General features: G+C 38.0%; 1 pseudogene; it reads right to left on the bottom strand.

Annotated features, from left to right (window-relative positions):
• LOC141312756 (uncharacterized) overlaps positions 1-24,515 on the bottom strand; it is a 145,932-nt pseudogene that overhangs the window by 57,963 nt on the left and 63,454 nt on the right.

Raw genomic sequence — 24,515 nt, 5'->3', positions numbered from 1 at the left:
TTACTAAAACTCTTTCCACAATGTTGGCAGAAGAAATGACTTGCAGTTCCAGTCTTCTGAACTCTTTTTTGAGAGGAATTTTTTTCAATCTGTGAAAAACTAAAAGGTTTTTCTCCAGTTATGAAATCAGGATGTTTTATATCTTTCTCTTCCATTTCATTCAGATCTTGACTCTCCACTTTTACTGTCACAATGTGACAAAGGCAAAAAACAAAAACAAATACATGTTAAGCCCAGTTGAATAGCACTATGCTATCCGTTATGGAGTAGAATTATTATTCACATTTTGAGTTTGTGTTATGCACCTTTACATAGGCAAATAAGCATGCTTGGATGGCTAGAAACACTTTTAAAAAAATTACAGAATCAAAACTAATAATGATTGTGTAAAAATGTCATCTTAAAGGAGTAGTTCACTTTCAGAAAAAAAAAATACATATAATGTACTCACCCCCTTGTCATCCAAGACGTTCATGTCTTTTCTTCAGTCATAAGGAAACAGTTTAAGTAAAACATTTCAGGATTTCTCTCCATTTAAAGGACGTCTATGGTGCCCCCGAGTTTGAACTTCAAAAACGCAGCTTCAAAGGGCTCTAGCTGATCACAGCCAAGGAAAAAAAGGTCTTAGCTAGAAAAAAAATGGGTTATTTTCTAAAAATGTTTACAATTTCTGTACTTTTTAACCTCAAATTATTGTCTTGTCTCAGCAAGATGAGGGTTTGAGATTAAAAAGTATATAAGTTGTAAATGTTTTTCGAAAATACTAGGGCTGGTCCGAATACCATTTTTTGAGCTTCGAAGCTTCGGTAGTAATTAACATCGAATATTCGAAGCTTCGGTAGTAATCAACATCGAATATTCGAAGCTTCGGTGGGAGGGGCTGAACATATTCTTCTCTCTAATAAAGGCAGGAATCTCTGTATGTCTTTCTGTTTGCATTTTTATTATGTCGAGAACAGTTCATCCAAATGATTTTTGCTGTGGACCCAAGGGAGTGCAGTGTTGCATTTTGGTGCAATATGGACACACCACACGTTCAGAATTAATAAATTGTAATAGAACATTGCTGGATGCGACGCGCCTCACGCAGGCAGAGCTTATATGCTTCATGAACGGACACTGCGCTAATGATACAAAACACACAGGTCTGTTAAGTGCAATACTTTTAATAAGGTAGCCTAAAAAATATTAACAAACAAATCACTCCCAAATCAGAAATTAGCACAGTAATTACTGGCACCGTGAAGGGTAGGCTATTTAAATAAAAGAAGAACGAAAAAAATGGCGCGGTGTTTATATATAAATAAATTATTCATATCTAAATTATTTATAAATAAATATATATATACATTATATATAACATTTGTGTATATAAGCCTATATAAAATACACAGCCTATGTATATTATGTTGAAACCCAAAATAAATGAGGCCCAAACATTATTAACAAACGTGCGTGTTTATTTGAGCACTTCAGTCAGTGAACAATCAGCCTACAAAACGCTAAAATAAATCAAATAAATAATACATTTAAATATGAATCTAGCCTAAATAAGAATGTTAAATCGGCTATTTAAGAAACATTCGTTGCAAACATTACTAAAACCTCGCCCGGACCTTCTCCGACAGCTCATCAGAATTACTGGCCCGAGTCCGACTGGAACCGGTCTGTTTTCTCTTTCTCTTCCCCATTGCACAGCTGCTGTTTTTAATAGCAAAGTGATTACATTTATTTTCGTTTATTTAGGTTATAAAGTTAATTTAGACATATATTTGGAACACTTTTTATTTGTTAAATTTAAGTTTTTGTTTTTTAAAGTAACGACCAAGTCATCACGATTTCAATTAAAACCCATAGTTATAAGCACGCTTTGCAGAACATGGAAGCGCCAGCCAGCGCTATGTGAAACTTCATTTTTGCTCATAAAGGTAAGACTAATATATCATCCGAAACTGTAAAAAAAAATAATTTAAATAATTCAAATCGAAAACAAAACTCTTCCAATAGCTATAATCCTAATGCATATGCATTTAGGTATTAAAGCCGTGTCAATGAGCAAATGGCATCAGGATCGTCAACTTCATCTTTGTGTCAAATACTAGTTTTTTAATAAATAATTCAAATATCTCCCTACTTTTTCCCCGACACATTCATGGTAATTATTTTTGCGGGGGCTTTGCGGTCAGCTTTAGCCTATGCGTGCATTTAAAGCAGAGGCGCAGTTGTCATTACGACAGTCACAGCCCTAGTTTTGCTTAAACCATTTAAGTGGGCCCGACTGTACTTTATAGTGTCTCTCAAATATTACTCAATTTCTCTCTCTCTCTCTTTTTTTTTTTTTTTTTTTTTGCTGTTTCTGTGTTAGTGGTGCAGCAGTCTGATCTTCTTCATTCATATTTAAGCGCAAATGAGAATCGTTTTGCGGGGGATGCAAGGTGTATGAAAAAAAAACGAATATTGAATCTCAAAATTTAAAATCGAATGCCAACCCACCGAACGAATATTCGATTTGAATATTCTGGTCCAGCCCTACTAACAACCATATAATTGTTTTAATAGTAATTTACTCGTTTGTTTAATTTCAACAAAAATAATATTCTAAGCATAAAGCGATGGAAATTACCTACACTTATACTACAGGGCCGTTGAATGCTTGAATCTGATTGGCTGACGAACGTTCTAGAGGTGTGCATTATATTCAGGGAAACGCACGGCGAACGTAGTTCCAGGTAGCTTTAGACCGCAGTACATGTCTATATCACTTCGCCATACGATTTCAGTTATTTCAAAGGTCCTTACAGCCCAAAACAGCAAAATAACTAAAACCCACGATAACACTGGCCAAACTAATAAATACAGTAAACATCAGGATAAAAACGATAGATTATTTCCATGTTTTTTTCCACAATATATTACGTTTTATTATGTACGGAAAGCACAAACTCTTATTTCTCTCGCCCTCTCTCACTCACCTCACAGACGCACACACATAACGTTACAGTTTGCACTCGCGTTAGCATTCGCGCTAATGTTGTTAGCGCTGCTCTGACGATTAACAACTTAAAAACGACATGACAGCTCTCACACGCGAGGTAACATAACAACGGCGTGGTCTTGAAGAAAATGAACTTAAAGTTTATCTGTTAGTAGAGACGATGCTGCCAGTCACCCTTGAGAGACACAGACGTGAGAGAGGTAAAGTCATACACTTAGTTTCTCTCCCTCACTCTTTCCGTCTGTCTGCTTGTCTGTCGGTCTGTCTAAACTTCATTATTAACGGCATTATTTTGCTATTAACAGCCCAAGCGTCGTTACTAGTTCTAAAATGACGTTTTGGAACTAGCAACGAAGCTGTTGAATGAGCTGTGTAAGAAATTAATCCTACTCACAATAGCTATTTAAGGATAAAAACGGGACGAATGTCTTGAAATATATCATTTGATCGATGTCTTGAGGTGTGGTAACTGTAGTATAAGCGGAATAATTGACTTCGGGACGTAGAATTCTACGAAAATAATGCACACCCGAGGTGTAACGGCCACTCCGCTTCGTCATCAATTATTCCTTACAAATCAACTTTTCCATGACATTCTAATTTATTGAGATGCACCTGTATATCTTTTAACCCTTTAGAACGTACGCTCACACCGGTGTGATTTGTCTTGGTTGGACCCTGAAGCGTACGATCACACCGGTGTGATTCGAACGTTTGCCGCATCACGTGATCAGCTGCTGAATTCAAATATGTTTTGACGCTTTGGCTGGCTCTGAGCCAGATCGGACGCGCTGAGTGCTTGTCATATTATCACAACCATTAAGTGTTTTCAACCATATAATGCTTATTTTAGGTTTCCGACATTTAAATACACATAAGTACTAGGAAAACCATGCATTTATAGTTTGTAAAATACACACTGATGTCTATGGAAGCGGCAATAATGATCCTACAAATATATTCTGACAACATATTTTATTGATATCATATACAGATTATGTAGGTAACTATAACGTTCACTCTCCTCTTCTCCCAGCTCACCAGAGACTTAGTTTAATGTCTTTCGGGAGGAGAGGATGCATTTGCGTGTTGTAAATCCCACAGCTCAGATTCAGCACGAACATTCAGCGTGTTTGGACTTTTAAATATATTTACTTGCACATATTTCGAAATCGGAATATCAGATATTTCATAATATAGCGAGCATGCTTGTAAATATTAATGATAAAAAAGGGAAAACTAAAAAAAAAAGCGATCCATGTGTCTTACAGTGCTATTGTGGCTGCGGTGTGTCACATGACGCGTCACCATGGAAACAGTAATGCGAAACATTCTAAAATAACGGTCTCCCTAAAAAAGACTCAATCTTTGGGGTTAGATAGAATATTTTAAACTCACGTGTGAAAAGGTTCATTGACAAGGTAGCGTTTGGTTCCACATACAAGTTGTCTCATTTGAGTACCAGAGAGTTTGCTGGGTGTCTGTACTTGACAACAACCCGGAGAACCAAATTTGAAGAAGTGGCTCCTCTGCTGGGACTGAGTGAAGACATTCAGTTTGAAATTGAGGAAGCGGAAGTGATTGTCATCATGGGCAGCATTACTTCGGTTGAAGGGGCTGGCTGCGTTTGAAACCGCATACTCAATAAGTATACTCAATGGATGTGATCTGCACGTCTTACACCATGTTGACGTTGTCATGTGACAAATGACGTTATAACAGGCGCAACAATTTAAAACATAGGAGCGACAGGTTCAATTAATCTTTCTATAAATATTTTGATGTTGATGAAATTTGTTCATTTTATGGTCATGTTGAAGAAACAGCTGTCCCTGATTGCAGTATAACGGAAACATTTTGGGTTCATTTTGGGTTGCATTACCTTAAAATGCACTGATCAATAACAATGATAAATGCTGACCTGTAATTAATTATATTTTTAGTAAAACAAGCATGTTTTTTTTCCAATCAAGTAATTAATTAATGCATATATTTATAAAACAGTTATATTCTATTTACTGACAGCAACATGGATAAATGAGGGCAGGTGGAGTGATGGAGGGTCTCATCGATGGCACTAGACCATTTCCAGGATGCTGCTGTTTATTTCTCTTTTCTCACTGCACACACCGGTCTGCATACATTTCTGATCATACCAAGATGCACAAATACAATACAAATGCTATCATTTTAACAGCACAATGTCATTAGATCTCTGTATTAGAAGTAACAAAATTACCCAACTTTATATTAAGTTACAGATTTTACTTTTTTCCCCACAAATGCTGCTGTTACCTTTCCTTTCAGGTCCTGCTCCACCACACAATATTTGTGAGGTAGCTGTTGTGTTAATTGGATTTTTATCCAATACAAATGCTCCTGAATTTATCAACAGTACTAATAGACAAATGGAATAGATAACTCATGTTTAGTTACTATATGTACATGTGTTTATTTACATTACATTCATCTAAAGCAGTGTTGACAACAGTGAACTCTACATAAAGCAGTTTACAATACAGTGCAACAAATACGATTTTAAGACAGGGAACCGTTTTTTGGTTTTGTAATACATTTGTAAACACCCTCGTTGTGGTTCCCAATCACGTTCGATGATGTGCATCGGATGAACACTTCAGAATCTGGGCTGAAGCAGTAGGACATCCGGGGATTTCTCGCCTACTCTTTTATGAATACTGAGCTTTCGAACGTACATCTTTCTTCACATACTCTTTTTTCCTACTATATAGTAGGTAAGTAGGCATATTCGAACGCACTTTAAGTAGACGTTCGTCCGAATCTTGCGAGAATTAGTGCACTCGCCTACTAATTCTCGCCTACTCTTTTATGAATACTGAACATTCAAACATACTTTTTGCTCGCCTACTGCTTTTTGCCTCCTATATAGTATGGAAGTATGCGGTTTCGAACGCAGCGACTGTCTCGTTCTGGGCTGGAATACCTGTTCACAGGTGCCAGAAGTTTCTGTGCAACTCTGACTCTGTGCAACATAGCTGTGAAGCAGTTCTCGTTATACAACAAAATATAAGTTCAGTGATTCACAAGAAAGCTAAATCTACAACATGTTTTCAGTTTATACAGTAAATGTTTGACTTTGTAAAGTAAAATGCAGACACTACTACTATTTTGAACAGCTTAATATTTATTTTTCTTCATTTTCAGTAAAGTAATAACAAATTTGAACATTTTTTCTTCATGTTTTGATTTAGAATAGAATTGGCAGTGTTCTAAAATAAAAGTTATAATGATTTTGAACTTTACTCACTTTTTTAGTCACATTGCTATTATTTTGATCAACTGTATATGGTGGTGTTGTATGCAATAATTTATATGTAGGAATGTATAGATATTTTATAAACATGATGTATTGTGTGGCTGTAACATTTGTCATTTGTTAGAATTTAATGTAAATATTTTATTTGTTGTGTAGTATGTTTTCTTAATGACCCCCAGGTTATGACTCCGGCCGTAGGGGCCGGGCCCCTCCGCCACCGCTTTCCAAACTCCATGATCCACAATGGCTTCCTGAACTGTCTGATCCACCATGGCTTCCTGAGCTCCATGATCTGCCATGGCTTTCTGAGCTTCCTGATCAACAATGGCTCCCTGAACTGTCTGTACAGCTATTTTTGAATAGTTTTACTCACTGTGTGAGCAGTGTATTGTTAAAAATGACCGAATTGTGTAATTAAGCAACAGAAAAAATGCTGTATTATTATTATTAGTAATATTTTGATTCAGAGAGATCAACACATGGAATTGAGTAACATACTCTACATAGTCACAATTTTAAGATTTGAAACTGCAGTAAAGCAAATGGTCTGGTATGGCCTCAGAAGTACAAAAACAAAACAAAAAAGCCTTGTGGTGAATCAAAAGGATATGAAGGATGCATGAAGGTGACCAGATGTAATCCACATTCAGTTCCGGTGTGAACATTGACTAGATTTCACACACTTTTTTTCTCAGTACACACTTGAACAATGTTTTAGTAATTTTGATACTTTACTTTTGGTACTTTAGTACTACAATTGAATGTATTTCAAAAGGCATGTGTAGATGATTGTAGAAATTGCTAATTTTCTAAACCTCTTCTTGCATTGAAGAAAACATCAGTTTCTTTCCAGAATGAGTTTGCACATGACTTATCAGGCTGCTTTGACGTGTGAAACTCTTCTCACACTGAACACACTTGTACGGTTTCTCTCCAGTGTGAACTGTCATGTGAACCTTAAGGTTTACTTTATGTGTGAAACTCTTTCCACACTGTTCACAGGTAAAAGGTTTCTCGCCAGTGTGAATGCTCAAGTGAATCTTAAGACTTACTTTATATGTGAAACTCTTTCCACACTGAGGGCAGGTAAAAGGCTTTTCTCCAGTGTGAATTTTCATGTGAGTCTTAAGAACTCCTTTTCGTGAGAAACTCTTCCCACACAGTTTGCAGGAGTAAGGTTTCTCTCCAGTATGAATTCTCATGTGGCTATATAGATTACATTTCAGAGTAAAACTCTTTCCACATTGATCACACTGGAATGGATTCTCTTCAGAATGACTTCTTATGTGAGTCTTAAGTGTTCTATTACATGTGAAACTCTTCTCACACAGTTTGCAGATGAAAGGCTTTTCTCCAGTGTGAACTCTCATGTGGACAGTAAAGTTATTTTTCTTTGTAAAACTCTTCCCACACTGTTGGCAGCTGTGAGGTCTCTCTCCAGTGTTAATTCTCATGTTAGAATTAAGGTTTGTACTTTGTGGTTTCTTATTTATTTCTGGTGAGGAAGTCTTTTTATTCTGTGAGCAACTAACTGATTTTTCTTCAGTTTTGAAATCATGTTCCTCATTTTGATCTTTCTCTTCTGTTTCATTGAGTTCTTGACTCTCCTCTTTCAGTGCCATCAGGTCTGAGCTCAAATAAGAAAAATGTAAGTTAACAGCAGTTTAATGGCACAAAGCAACAGACATCAAAACACTTAGACTAGTGCTGCCAATTAATTAAAAAAACTAACTATTTGACAATAAACTATTTCACATTAAATTGAATGTAAAACAACATAAAGATTGTACATTTAAAATCTGTGGCTTATTGGCATCTTTTCACCAAGTAGCCAATGGTAAATGAAGACCAGACTCATTGAGACAAATACTGCTGATGATCTGACTCTATTAACCCTTTATAGGGCGAGGCACCATATTTGATCACTTAATCGAACATTTTCAATAGCGTCTGCCTCCTTTGTATGAGATCGTGTAAGCACATGGATTTGTCCCAGCCAATCAACGGATGTTAGTCTACGTCACGGATAGCGACACAATGGCATCTGACCAATCGGAAGTTGTCTGGGGCGTTTCAAACTTCAGCGTGCTTCCGGAATGAGAAAATGCTGATTTACGCTCCTACTTTGTCCCACAAAAACGGAGAAAGCATCGAAATGCACAATGGTAAGTCAATGAAACTCACACATTATATAGCTGAATAGTTGTGTTATATGGTGATATAGACGTTGTTTGCGTTTGATTTCTAGAAATTAGTGAACGATGTGGTAAAAAAAATGGTGTGATCATATTTGATCATACGCCCGTTTGTGGTAACACAACAGAATGTCCATTTTTAGACATACGCCCGGTTCAGGTAAAAGTAAGGCAAGTGATAGTTTGGCTGTTTTTATGCCTGTTTTTTGTCCACTGAATATTGCAAAGGCTTGTATACCATGATGCAGTAATCCAGTGTCAAACTTAAACCATTTATTGAAATGATCAAGAAATAAACAGTGAAAAATTTGTAATTTTGGTTTTAGTACCAATAGATTGGTGTTTATTATTTCTGCTAAAATAGGTGGTACCACCAGTACTTAATGCTATTTTTTTCAGTTCTTATTATAAATTTACTATTTATGTGAATATTATGTTTTCAGTAGATCTGCACTTTTCTTTCACAAACAAATCAACATGGGCTTGATACTGACTCAGAAACCTTTTCTTTCGCAGCTGTCTACTCAACAATTCTACGGATAGAAGTCAGTTTTGTTGTGCCAGCTGACCCCATCTAGGGTTCTGACGAGGAAGACAGCAAGATTTTTAATTTCCTAAATAAATATTCTGTTAAGTTTTTGTGTTCATATATATATATATATATTTTTTGTGTGTAAATTGTTTCTAAATAAATATTCTATGAATATTATATTTGTTTTATGTATTTATTTATGCCTTATATTTAAAATGTATACACATTTTTTGGGGAGGAAAAAGTTACCATAGACCGGCAAGTGACTATATATGATCACTTCATTTAACCTAATTTTCAACATAAAAACATTAAAAAAAAAATTAAGTCACAAAAGTTTAAAGGTCTTGTAATAACCTCCAATAACACTCTGGGGTTGAATTTTAGAATTTCCAAGTATTTCAGTGAGTGCCCTATAAAGGGCTAAACACATTTCCTTCTAATTTAAGCCATTAATAATAGCAATAATTAAAACCAATAATTTGTAACATATATATTGTTGTGCTTTTATCACAACCAGGGGCGTCGCTGGGAATTCTGGGCCCTGTGCACTGACTCGGCTAAGGGCCCCCCCCCCCCCTAAAAAAAGGTGACGCGATCGATGAACTACATCAGGAAAAACAGTCCATAGGTGTGACAGTTATTACTGCAAAAGAAAGGAAAGGAGGTGACGTGAGGCCAAGTATGGTGACCCATACTGGGAATTTGTGCTCTGCATTTAACCCATCCAAGTGAACACACACACACACACACACACACACACACACACACACACACACACACACACACACACACACAAACACACACACACACACACACACACACACACACACACACACACACACAAACACACACACACACACACACACAGAGCAGTGGGGGGTCCAGTGCCAGGGGCGTCGCTGGGAATTCTGGGCCCTGTGCACTGACTCGGCTAAGGCTAAAAAAAGGTGGGGGGACCATACTGTCCCCCCCACGCGATCGATGAACTACGTCACCCCAAAACGTAGTTCATGGATCGCGTGGGGGGGACAGTATGGTCATGTGACCCAAAGGTGATGTTGCTTTACAAGAGCAACAAGATTTGAAGCTTATGGCAGACGCCCAAGAGATTCGCGCTGTGATTGGCTAAATGTTACTTCACTCAAATCTAAGTAACAAATCAGACGCCAGGCATTTGCATCAGTGATGCGCGGGTTGATCCAAAATCCAAAACAGTTACCCGCAGTTACGAGTCATCCAAAATAATGGTTGTTTGAAATAAAGATGACAATTAAACCTTTGTAGTTTGTATAGTACTAGACTATTTCTATGAAATACATAGACCTACACTTTATTGGCTGAATAATATTTACCTTTTGAATGTTGAGCGCTATTAACTGTTGAATAAATGCTGACGCGGGACAAAATGCCCGATTTCCCAACACGTTGAACTGATCAATGCATATAGTAATGTCAGTTTTATGTATTTTCTGAGAGGGGGTGGGATTTTTGTTTGGAAAGTCGCAGGAGAGACGCACACTTCGATTAGACTGATAAACACATGCAGCATCTTAAATTGTTAAGAAAATGGTATTCCTAATAAATGTCTCGAATATTTTGATTATGTCCAATGCTTCTCTTTCTTTTTGGAATTATTAGACACATTTCACTATGTCTTTTCAAATGCCTAGGTCTGTTTAATTTCCTTAATTATAAAATTTCTAGCACTATTTTAAACGTTTATTCAAGCAATAACATATAAATGATCTCATGTATATGCTTGTTTAAAACCAGGGATTAAAAAACGAATTCCAAGTAAAAACTGTATTTTTTCTTTACATTTCCAGAGAGCGAAACGAACGAAATTAAACATTACTTAATAAATTCAAGGCACTATAATTTCCTTATTCATTTGATACAACTATTATAGCTATACAATTAATATATATAAAATAATATTATTTTGTCATATTTATAATTCCTGAATTTATCTATAAAAACTTCGTTTTGAATTGCATTCATTATGTTTGTATAAGAAAATTCGTTAACCTAGCCTATTAAGTTGATTTAATATTCTTGATAATTTTTAAAAGCAGTTAAAAGTTAAGAAAAAAGGAATAAACTTGTAGTATATATATATATATATATATATATATATATATATATATATATAATTTATGGCTATTGGCTAATCTTTTTCTAAACTCTTATTACACTGTAGATCGAAATTAAATAATTCTTGATCATATTTAATCGCGTAGAATCACTGACTGAATTTAGAGTACTTCAAAAACGAAACGATTTAAATCTGTATAAAGGAAAGACAAAATAAATCACAACAAGAACAATCTGTATTTTTCTTGCAATCAAGAACATTTATTTTGACAAAATTACCTAATTAATGCCAAATGATGTTTGACAGTGAACGCATCTCCACCGCATATAGCCGCATATAATCGCTGGTGTCAGTCGCAAATATTAGACAGGAAGCGGGTCGGGTACAATAGTTTCTTTCTTTCTTTTTTTTTTCTTTCTTTTTTGCGGTCCGAGTTGCGTTAGTTGAAAACGTCGGTCGGATTAGGGTTGTTTATACATTGACCCGCGCATCACTGATTTACATTAGTTAACAACATTTATTGTGATCTTAAAATTATATTTAAAGGAAAATAAAATTTCACTCCTCAGGGACCCTCCCCCCACTTGGGGCCCTGGTAATTTAGTCCCCCTTTTCACCCAACTACGAGGCCCCTGTTCAGTGCCTTGCTCAGGGGACTCACCTCAGTTGTGGTATTGAGAGTGCTGTACATTCACTCCCCCACCTACAATCCCTGCCGGACCTGAGACTCAAACCCGCAACCTTCGGGTTATAAGGCCGACTCTCTAACCATTAGGCCACGGCTGCCACAAAAGACACAAAGAAGACACAATTATATTGGTTGAAATTAAATTATTGCCTAAGAAATTCAGCAGAAAGATAAACGTTCAATTCTAAATTAATCTCTTTTGCTTTAGGTGTGTGTGAAAACAAATGTAAAGTGAGACTGACATCTTTTATCTGTGATACTCTTGATGTTTCTGCCTCATTTCTTTAACTGTTGTCATTGTTAATGCTAATGAACACTTGAGTTGTGTGTGTGTGGTTTTCCCTGATCTCTGTGATCATGAGTGCTATAGTTAGAGTACAGTATAGAACTGATCACATCCCTCGAATACTGTGTTTAAGCTTGTGATCTGAGAGCTTTGTCTTCATCTGTAAGAAGGGCCTCCTGAAATCTGAACAATAAACCATATTCCTTTACACTGAAAAAAATTATTTAAGACAAAATTGCTTACAGAAAAGAACATTACCACTGAAATAAGTAAGATCAATTACAGACCATAGTATCCTTTATATCTAATATTTACAGAAGATTTGTTCATTTTCAGTGTGGATCTGTTATTAATGACTTTTGTTTGTAAATACATTTCCAGCAACTGAAAACTCTTAATATGTAACTTATATTATAATCATATTTTAGCACAGATTATATGCACATTTAAAAAAAAAAAAAAAGATTATCTGGGGAAATGTAAATCATAATTCATTAACATTCACAATAAATAAACTTCTGTAGTGGTAAATAGAAACTGTGACACACACACACACACACACACACACACACATATAAAATCCCTGACAGTGTTTCAGTAACTTTCCAAAAGAGGAATAAATAAATAAATAAATACAAAAACAAAATAGCCGGAGATTGATTACAATAGTCAAAAGAGTGATAGATCAAATTTGTCATCAGACCTCCTTTGTAACAGTTAATCAGCAGCATGAACTAGTTTAAGTAAGGGATAATCATATATACTTATATTTATACTACAGAGCCGTTAAATGCTTGAATCTGATTGGCTGACGAACGTTCTAGAAGTGTGCATTATATTCAGGGAAACGCACGGCAAACGTAGTTCCAGGCAGCTTTAGACCGCAGTGCATGTCTATATCACTTCGCCATACGATTTCAGTTATTTCAAAGGTCCTTACAGCCCAAAACAGCAAAATAACTAAAACCCACAATGACACTGGCCAAACTAATAAATACAGTAAACATCCGGATAAAAACAACAGATCATTTCCATGTTTTTTCCACAATATATTACGTTTTATTATGTACGGAAAGCACAAACTATTTCTCTCGCCCTCTCTCACTCACCTCACAGACGCACACACATAACATTACAGTTTGCACTCGAGTTAGCATTCGCGCTAATGTTGTTAGCGCTGCTCTGATGATTAACAACTTAAAAACGACATGACAGCTCTCACAAGCGAGTTAACAACGGCGTGGTCTTGAAGAAAATGAACTTAAAGTTTAACCTTTAGTAGAGACGATGCTGCCAGTCACCCTTGAGAGACACAGACGTGAGAGAGGTAAAGTCATACACTTAGTTTTTCTCTCCTCACTCTTTCCGTCTGTCTGCTTGTCTTTCGGTCTGTCTAAACTTCATTATTAATGGCATTATTTTGCTATTAACAGCCCAAGCGTCGTTACTAGGTCTAAAATGACGTTTTGGAACTAGCAACGAAGCTGTTGAATGAGTTGCGTAAGAAACTAATCCTACTCACAATAGGGTTTTAAGGATAAAAACGGGACGAATGTCTTGAAATATATAATTTGATCGATGTCTTGAGGTGCGGTAACTGTAGTATAAGTGGAATAATTGACTTCGGGCCGTAGAATTCTTAGAAAATAATGCACACCCGAGGTGTAACGGCCACTCCGCTTCGCGTCGTGACCGCATCACCACCTCGGGTGTGCATTATTTTCTAAGAATTCTACGGACCGTCGTCAATTATTCCTTACTTAAATGCACGACGTGGAGGCTAATAACCGCCCGATGCGAAGCGGAGGGTGGTTGCCTCCGCGAAGTGCATTTTAAATCCTTTAACGCACGGCAAGCCGTTGATTATCCTGCTTATTCCATGGTTATAGACAAATTAAAACTAGGATTGATATTTGCAGCGCAAAATTTGACTGAATGGATAAAAAAGACGGTTATTTTCGTCAGTTATGACACGCAGCTCTAGCATTCTGGCCGCTTCAAATCAGACTCAGAGATTAAATAGTCCGGTAAAAATCACATTTATTTGAATGAAATATAGCATTTGTTTCAGTAGATTATCGATCGACCAAGAGAGAGTGTAAAGGCAAGAGAGATGTTGTGTGCGTAACGTTACCTGCCTGCATGCTGTGCGTCTTTCTCTACAAACAACAATTCATTACAAAACAGCAGTTTTACCACCCCGTTGCTGAGGAATATAATGTAGCGATCTAGTATCTAGGCTATTTTAATAAGGATCGCAGGCAAACGCTGACAAGAAGTTTATGTATGTGCAATGCGATCTACGACCTCTCTCTCTCTCTCTCTCTCTCTCTCTCTCTCTCTCTCTCTCTCGGTGTGCTTTTGCGTGCATAAATTAAAGCAGCGCATTAATATAGAACGGTGATTAAACTGACTTGGAACTACCTGTGCATTAAACGGTTTTACTGCACACCTGCCAGCCAATCAGAATCCAGTATCCAGACATTCCATGGAATAATGTGAATTTAATGGCAAGGTATATTAACATAAAACTGTTATAAATGTACATAAAATTGAGAATAATATTAATCGATTTACGAAGTTAGTAACTTTAGAAATGCATCATAATATGGATACGAAATTCTATTCTATATACAACATTTCTATGATATATTTGTGATTCAAGAGAGCAGTGAACCAATGGGACTTTTATTTTGCTCTGGTGATGTGACGTCATAAAACTGCGCCTCTCTCCTCGTCTGTTGTGATTCACCTGAAGAAAGGTTTGTGCTTTTAAAGTTTTTAAGTCAATAGACATTGTTGTATCAATAAAGCGTTTTTACAATCTATATAAGATAAATATAATGCTTTATTTGGTGTTACTGAAAACGTTAGCCTTTAGTAACAGAGAAAGTTCGTTCCGTTTCTCTATATCATGAATCAATCGTGATAAGATGATAAGAAGTGATGAGAGAAACTGAGAATCCGAATCATTTGAATCAAATCATTTGTGAAATGATTCAATGATTCGATTCAGCGGCACGCGGACTACAAACGACAACAACAAACACAAACGAGTGAATCACAACCGAGAATGATTTCATGAAAGTGTAATATATTAGATATGATGTGCAGATAATTGAATACCAAATATAAATCAAAAATAGTCTACCTAAATATGAACCTTCTGGGTAATTCGTATACTTTTTTACATATTAGTCTATTAACTCTCTGACTGTCTTTCTAGTGCACTGACTACTGAACTAGCAGCTGATTGAGACGCATCCAGAGATTTAGTTTGCATTGATTTTTCTTTCTATTAATTATTCTCATATTAAACAGGACAAAGTGTACAAACACACAGAAAAACTCCTGGAGAATCAACAGAGATCCATGTGACACTTTGAAAAAATGGTGTTTATGAAAGAGGAGAGTGAAGACATGAAGATTGAAGAAACATTCAGAGTCAAACATGAAGATACTGAGAAACAAAGAAAGATGGAGTTTATTAAAGATGAGAGTGAGGACATTAAGATTGAAGAAACATTGAAACATGTAGATGCTGAGGAACAAAGAAAGATGGAGTTTATTAAAGAGGAGAGTGAAGAAACATTGAGAGTCAAGCATGAAGATACTGAGGAACAAACAGGTTGGTTGGTGTTTTACATTTTTTCTGTAACATTAAATCTGATATTTGCTTCTAATTTTAAAACGGTTGATTTCTAGCACTTTGGTAAATATGCAAAAGTCTCTAAGAAAATAATTAATTTTGCACAAAGCAAACCTTGAAATGTGAGTAATTGTATTTGGCAACTGCATGCTGTCTACAAACAGTGCTCTAAATATACAGCAAGTCTGACAATAAATAAAAAAAAAAGCACAAACAAGTAACACTTAGTTGTAATTATGTGAGGTGTAAGATTGTAATGTATTAGTTGTACACTTCTATATATAAAAATATAAAAAGGAGGGAATAACTCGGAGGGAAAATAGGAAAAAGGGAAAGAAGATGGAACAAAATATGTAAAATAAATAAAGAGAAGAAATTAAGAAAAGAATTCAAATAATATCAATACAATTAAGTAAATAAATAAATAGATGACGGCTGTTAGGGAGCATCAGAGTGGAGCAATAGGTCATACTTATAAAGAAAGGTACTGTATTTTACCATGAGAATGGTATAAACCTGTAGTTCTCAAACTGATGGAGGGATACGTGAACAAAATGCTGAGCTTTTGCATTTGTTTATTTCTACCCCAACTTAAAGTAACATTAAAGCAAGTATTTCTGACAAGCAAAATGATACTTTTATTATAAAAACAGTTAAATGTGAGTTAATGGTCAAATGACATTAACTTACATCAATTTTTCGGTGAAACCTGACTGGATCCACACCAGCAGCGTACGTATGATTGAATGCCCACAGAGTGCTGCTTTAGTAAATCATGCTGCTGTTCGTTGTGTCTTTAAAGTAGATTTGTAGCACTTAATAGCATGAAGATCAAATGTCGACAGACTGTACAGAGCGACTGATTTAAGAAACTCTCTTCGATACAGAAACATACAGTGTGACTTACTGCTTTTCATCTTTAAAATATGAGCAAGTGTGAAATTTTCTCTGAATATTCAAATGATTTCGAATGTTGATTTTATAAGTTAAACAAAAAGGTAATATTAAGTGAACATTTTACATTTTAAACACTACACTGTTAATATTGTCAGATTTTACAACAAAGCAATAATATATCCAACGAAATCCACAACAGAACTGGTGTGAGTCTCCAAGAAACGGCAGCATTTCATTAGTAAACAAATCTGCAGCTTTCAAATTTTAATTGTCATTTTCATTTTGTCTGCATGTAATTGCCTGATAAAGCTACTAGTCTCGGATGGAGCATGTGAGTTCTCTCGATCTGAGAGCTAAGGACTTTTTTCCATGAGCTCTGTGTGCAGTCATATCAGGTTCTTTGGCCTTTTTCCCCTTCCTTGTTAGTCTGCTCCTGTCTTTGAACTTGGCAGTGCTCCCTTCACTCTAGAGCAGGGAGGACTGGAGTCGGAAAACGAAATCCATCACATGACTTTAATACTCCAAAATTCAGCAAACTATGCTTACTAAATAGCCTAAAAGTTCAAATTACAACAGTGGGGCAAATAGTTATTTGATCCCCTGCTGATTTTTAGTAACAAAAGTATTTCACCCCTTAGAGAAACATTACTTGGTAATTGCTGACAAAACCCTTTTTGGCAATCAAAGAGGTCAGATGTTTCTTGTAGTTGGCCATCAGGTTTGCACACATCTCAAGAGGGATTTTGTTCCGCTCCTCTTTGCAGATCCTCTCCAAGACATTGGGGTTTAAGGCTGACATTTGGCAAGTTAAACCTTCAGCTCACTCCACAGATTTTCTATTGGATTAAGGTCTGGAGACTGGCTAGGACACTCCAGGACCTCAATGTGCTTCTTCTTGAGCCACTCATTTGTTGCCTTGGCTGTGTGTTTTGGGTCATTGTCCTGCTGGAATACCCATCCACAACCCATTTTCAATTGTTCTCACCCAAGAATTTATGGTACATGACCCTGTCCATTCTCCTTATGACTAGGTGTTCTGTAGTTGTCCTGTCTCCTTAGCAGAAAAACACTCCTGAAGCATAATATTTTCACCTCCATGTTTAACTCCAAGGGTGTTTTGGGATGCTAGAGCAAAGCCGGTTATCATGCATACTTCTGGTTTAAATACCCAGGATGGTTTCTTTCATTATTTAGTTTTCTTTTATGACAGCATCTTAGTAATCGATTCAATGTGGCAAATACCACAGATATGCTTATTTATGTTCAAGCTTATATAATTGTATTATTGCTTATGAATAAATTAACAACAAATGGTGGAAATAATCGTAGGTATAACAAACTTTTTTACTTGGATGAATGGATAATTGATTTGGTGTTATAGGGAAAGACTAAGAAAACTCCAAAACCTGACTTGAGATAAGATAACAAATCAATTTGGGTTAAAGTGGTTCCATAAATGACCATTTAAGGTCACACAATCTCACTAATGTGATCCTGGTTCAGAGCACAAATTCACCATACTTCACATCTCACTTAACTTTCAGTTGGTGTAAAAATATTGCCTGTTCTCTTTTAAAGGATATGTTCTGTGATGTGTTTGTTTGTTTTGCAGTAAGTTTTTGGGGATTTTCCATTAAAAAGGTCATTGTAACAGACCAGTGGTTCCAACCATGTTCCTGGAGGCACCCAATACTGCATATTTTGCATCTCTCCTTTGTCTGACCATTTGTCATCCATTTTAGGTCTTGGTGCAGGGGTGCCCAACCCTGTGCCTAAAGATTTACCATCCTTCAAATTTTAGCTCCAACCCAGATCAAACACACCTGAACCAGTTAATTAATCACTTAATTGGAGAAACATGAAAAACATGCAGTGTTTAGGGGCCTCCAGGAACGTGGTTGGGACTCGCCGTAACAGCCCATTTTTATGATTGGCTAACATCATTTCCCATTAATAAAAACTCAGAAAGAATTATTGTGTGATAAAATGTTCAACTGATGGTTGAGTTGGGAGTCTGTCCATTTTCCTAGCCTTTCTTATATTTGTTGCATTTGATCCCCTAGAAGCAGACCACGCACTGCTCGTAGGGCACCTAGTGCCTGGGGGGGCACCAAAAAATCTGGGTCGTGAAATATCATCACGACCGGCTACTAGTATAAATAACAAATAAAATATGTCTAAAGCATGTTGGTATACAAAAGCAATATAAAGGTAAAATAGGCCTAGACCAAATTAGCAGAGAAAAGATTATCTCCTGTGCGGCCCTCTCTCCAGTCTCCCTCTGGTGCCCCCCTTCTCCACCAGTGATGCGCGGGTTGATCCAAAATGAGCGGGTGCCTGCGGTTACCCGCGGTTATGAGTCATCCAGAAATATTTCTAATGATATTCGGGTCGCGGTCGGTTGGGTTGAAACAAAGATGCCAATTAAACCTTTGTAATTCATATTGTAGGCACAATTTTCTTTGAAATACACAGACCTACACAGACAATACATGCACTATTGGCTGAATAATATTTACCTTTTGAATGTTAAGCGTTATTAACTGTTGAATAAATGCTGAGGAGGAACAAAATGCCCGATTTCCAACACGTTGAACTGAGCAATGCCATTGTACCATTTTAATAGGCTACTTTTAAACGCAAATAGCTCAGTAATGTATAGGCTAAATTTAATAGGCTACTTTTAAACGCAAATAGCTCAGTAATTTTTTTTAATTTTTTTAAACATTTATTCAAGCAATAGGCTAATACATAAATTATCTCAAATATATGCTTGTTTAAAACCAGGGATTAAAAACGAATTCAAAGGATATTTTTCTTTACATTTCCAGAGAGCGAAATGAACGAAATTAAACATTACTTAATAAATTCAAAGCACTATAAATTTGTTTAATACAACTATTAATATATATAAAATAATATTATTTTGTCATATTCGTGATTCCTGAATTTATATATGAAAACTTAGTTTTGAAGTGCATTCGTTATGTTTGTATAAGAACATTCGTTAACCTAGCCTATTAATTTGATATAATATTCTTGATCATTTTTAGAAGTTAAAAGTTAAGAAAAAAGGAATTAGCTTGTAGTCTATATATATTTATGGCTATAGGCTAATCTTTTTCTTAACTTTTATTACACTGTAGATCGAAATAAAATAATCCTTGATCATATTTAACATCGGAGAATCACTGACATAATTTAGAGTACTTCGAAAACGAAACTATTTAAGACAAAGTCTATATATATAGACAAAATAAATCACAACACGAACAATCTGTATTTTTCTTGTAATCAAGAACATTTCTTTTGACAAAATTGGCTAATTAATGCCGAAGCAACCACCAAGCATTTGTGCTTAGGGCACCCAAATGGCTAGCGCCGGCCCTGCCTAGGAGTCATTAAAAAAATGGTACACCATAATTGAGATCAAATAAACTGTATAGCAGCTAGCTTAAACTCCATAGATCACCAGACCATGATCAGGTTTGGACACTGTAGAGAATTTTGGTTAGCTCAAAGAATTTAAGATGATCAATATATGTGTGTATATGCCTGAGACTGTTTCTCTCATCACATATACACTGCAAACTCCACCAGGTCTTATAACCAATGAATAGGATGAAATGAGTTATTTAAAACATACATTTCAGTCAGGGAAAGTAGTTTAACTCACAGGAAATCGTGTATAATAATCGTCATTAAATATACGCAATTTCCAGTTTCTGATCAGTAACAGTAATAACGGTATCGACTGGTTTCTTTGTCCAGCAAATTGTTCAGTGATATCCATTACTCTGACGTTGGCTCGTCGTCACGGCAACGCATTTTTACTAACCAGAACGGAGTTAAACAATTGAACAGAATAGGGCTTAAGGTAGCAATATGAGATCGAAACAGTTTAAGTGACCTTGTAATGTAAGCATTCAGCACAGAGAATCATTATGTGAATATATGGTTGTTTATTAAACTATTCTACTTACAAACGATCGCACATAGACAAACGTACATAAAACACAAATAGACAGAGAACGCGTAAGAGAGAGAGAGAGAGAGAGTAAAAGAGAGAGAGAGACAGAAAGTGAGTTTGCAAAGGGACAGGAATGAAACGGTTCTGAACATCCTGAAATCGTTTCTTTTATAAAACGCCTTAAACGCAGCTATCTACGTTTGTAGAAAGGACGGATACTTGCAAGCTTGTTGTTGTTGTGCATTGTTCCGTTTGTGTTCAGTTCAGAAAGTCCTTTCCAGTTCCTTGAGAGTATCGCAGGCCTCATCATCTCCTCCGCTAGGTGAGACCCCCCCCCCCCCCATGGATCTGGGGGGAGGTGCGGGTGACGTGTCTTTGTGTCCCGAAGGCAAGAGCGAGAAAGTGAGAGAGATGAGGGAAGGTTTATAAACCTGTAGGTCGTTCACGCCCACAGTTGGACCTTGACCAATCCGGTTGATCTGAGTTTTGGAGGGAAGATTGAAAGTCTTTGTCTCTCACAATGGGGTTTCGCATGTGGAAGATGATTGGTTGTTTGGCCACAAAACTTTCAAAAGTTCAATAATACATATAAAGCAATGAGTTATTAAGATGCCACAAACATTAACATTTAGGGAATAATAAATGCTGCTCATAGACACCAAACATGATCTATGTATCTTCTCGTTTGACTGAGTGATTCTAAATGTGAGAGTCTTAGCATGCACAATAATTCACCTATTGCGGATTAATGTTTGAGGCCGACATACATAACAGAAACAACAATATAAGAAAAGGTAACACATTGATACGTGTACATTTCTATATAACTGTATGTGGGACTGCATGTCTGAATAAGGAAAGTCTATCTTTCCCTGCATTTCTGGTAGGAGTCTTATCTTGATGGTGGGGGGATGAGCTGGATAGTGAACAAAGGACTGGCTCATAGCACATAGGTGTTAATCGTGGGGGAGAAGTCATTTAAGGAATATAACTAGTTATTACATGTCTGGTTGGCTCCATGCACTACATATCCCCTCTTTCGAACGTTGTTGTCCGTCCAACAGACAACAGCGAGCGACGTCAAAGGTGCGGAACAATCAGGCATGCACCCGGCACTCCTGGCTGGAAGAGAGAGGTGGCTCTCTGGAGGTTGGTGCTTCAAGGAGTGGCTGTGGTGCCGTGGTTGACGTTATCAGGTGTGATAATATAGACAGTGGCAAGGTATGGGTCCTCGAGCTTTGTGCAACAGGTGTCGAGGCACTGTCACTTGTCATCCTGACCCAGGTTGGTCTGTGTCAGGTGGTTGTTATCTAGTATCTGTGGTCCCTGCAGTCTGGAATCGCTGGTTGGACTCTCACTTGTGAGAGGGCAGGTAGTTCCAGGGTTCGCAGAGAATTGTCGTAAAGATTTTGTAGTGTAAAGAAGTTTCCGACGGGCCCGGTTAGGGTGCAGGAGGGCAGCAGGTGTCTGTTATCCCGCTGTTTTGCTCAAATGTCATCAGGCGTCTGATGTTGGGGGTGTCGACACTGACTTGAGCGGGTCTGAGTTGTGTTGGTAGGGGTTTTGCTGTTGGTCCTGTGGGCCCGTTGCTCCGTTCAACATTGTCTGGCTGCTCCTGAGCTGTCGGCTGGTCTCATGGGATGCTTTTTCCTTTTAGGAAGTCTAATGCGGTGTTGCGTTGGCCAAGGAGTCAGAAGTTTATCTTTCAGTACTTCTCAGTGGAGTTTCATTCAAGGAGCTCTTTGTTAACATCAGACACTCTGTTCTGGAAAAGCAGGCGTGTCCAGCTGTCCTTGTGGGTGTCGGTTAACTTTGGTACTCAGAGACTTGCAGGTTCAGTTCATTTACCTCCTGTCTGAGGCCCTTGAGGGTGTGGGCCAAGGAGAAGACGATGCTGCTCAGCTCCTGGTTGTCCAGGCTGGATGTGAGTTGTCCATTTGTCGCAGTCCTGCTGTTCCTTTCTCTGCCATTGCAGGCCGTTGGCTGCTTTAGGCTGAAGGATGCCGTTCTCTGTACTCTGCTGAGTCTCCAGTTGGTCCTGGTGAGTGGCAGGGCTGGATGTCCGAGACACGCTGGTTCACAGTTCCTATTGTGAATCTCGCTGGCTGAGGCATGCTTTTGGCTTCCTGCGCTCTTTGGATGCAGGTGTCGCACTCGGGCATGTTTCACTGAAGTACTGGTGAGCAATGTAGGTGGTGACACGGGTGGTTTCTTAGTTGACACGGGTGTCGTTTCTGGTGCCATCTGGTGGTAAACGTTCACAGATGTTTCTCGTCGACTGACTGCTTTGCATCGTAGAGAGGCTGTGTCGTTTGAAATCCGCTGGTTTCGAGCTGGCATCAAACTTAGCATATTCTGATGTCCTCTGTCACTGCATGCTTGGCAGTGCGCCACTTTTGCATTGGTAGTGGCTTTGGTACTCTGGTGTATTCTGCACGGTGCATCTTGGGCATACATCAGCAATGACCCCCCTTTGTTCCTGGAAAGCTGGGAGCTGTGGCGGTGTTTGGTTATCAGGAACAAATGTGAGGATGTGTCATCTAGATGCGGCATGTGTGTGACATCACTGAGTTGTTTTAGGCTTAGTGCCTTAGTGTGGTCGGACAGTGCAAAGTGTCAGCATTGCTTGGGAGCAGTGGAGGCTGCTTTAGCAGAGCTATTTTGTAGGTGGAGCCAGTGTGCATGGGTGTGATGCAGGCGGCGTAGCAGCGTGAGGGGTTTGCTTGTGGCTTAGAAGCGATGCTTGGGTTGGGTGGGTGGGTTTTTTGTTGTTGAAAACCTTAGGCAGCCACAAAATCCCTCAGTTTTTTTCTGGGCCTTTCACTGTTTTTCCACGAATAGCATGTAAATGTTCTTATTGTGATGGCAATGCTTGTCTGGAACAGTTGTTGATGCTCGTCTGTTTCAAACTGAGTGGTGTTGTTTGAAACTGAGCTTAGCCTACTTTGAGTCTATGCAGGTTAGTAATTTTCAGAGGGAGTTCTTGCGACTTGCTGTGACACAAGGGTTGATCCGATTGCCGTCACTCGTGCTGTGATGTCAGGTGGCCCGGCTTAAGGTGTTGCAGTGGGACAGGCTTGTCGTTTTCCACTAGGTACCTGCTCTGGACGTGTCTTGCCTCGCTCTTTGGTCTATAAGCACATGGGTTTGTGTGCGTGGGACCCTTGGTCTGCAGGCATTGATAGTTATAAACATCACACGTTGGTGGCAGGTCTCTGTGATTCCCTCTGTCTTCTGGTGCGATTGGCACATCGCTGGATGGTTTGTGCAGCGCAGCTGTTGTCATCTGGGTGCTGGGCTCTGCTGAGAGCCTTGTACATGACATTAGTTCTGCATCATCGTCATATGTGGAGAGCAGCTTGGCACCACTTCTGGGTGGCCATTTTCCTTTAGGCTCTTCATGACGGAATTGTTTAAAGTCTTTGAAATACCTGAATGATATGTACACTGCAAAAGATTACTTTTCAGAAAGGGGGTGTGGCTTCTAGAGTGGGCACTGCTTCACGTATTCCATTGAATGTGTGTGCAGCGTTAGGGTTTTAGCCACACTGTGTTTTGAGCCGAACAGTGACCCCTTTTGGTGAATGCAGGTAGTTCGTTCGCCAGAGTGTAAACATCTGGGAGTAATCTTATCTAGCAAGGCTTTCTCGCAGTTGAGGGAGTATCGTAGGGCTGTGAGAAACAGGACGTAGCAGGTTTTGCATTGTCTATTCCAGGTTAAGTTCAGAGCACAGGTGTCCTCAGTGCTGGCCTGCACTGATCTCAGATCACTCCCACACAGTGATGTCGCTGCGTGTTCAGCTCCCATACACCACTGTATGTTTGTTCACCTTGGTCAGTCAGACGTCCCCCCTTGGCATGGGGCAGCTGGACAATCACTTTGCTAATCTTTATTGCCTTCTGGTGCTTG

Source organism: Garra rufa, unplaced genomic scaffold, assembly GCF_049309525.1.
Source record: "Garra rufa unplaced genomic scaffold, GarRuf1.0 hap1_unplaced_005, whole genome shotgun sequence".
NCBI classification, from domain to species: Eukaryota; Metazoa; Chordata; class Actinopteri; order Cypriniformes; family Cyprinidae; genus Garra; species Garra rufa.
Note: the sequence above shows the minus strand (reverse complement) of the source record. Positions and strands in the feature narration are given on the sequence as shown.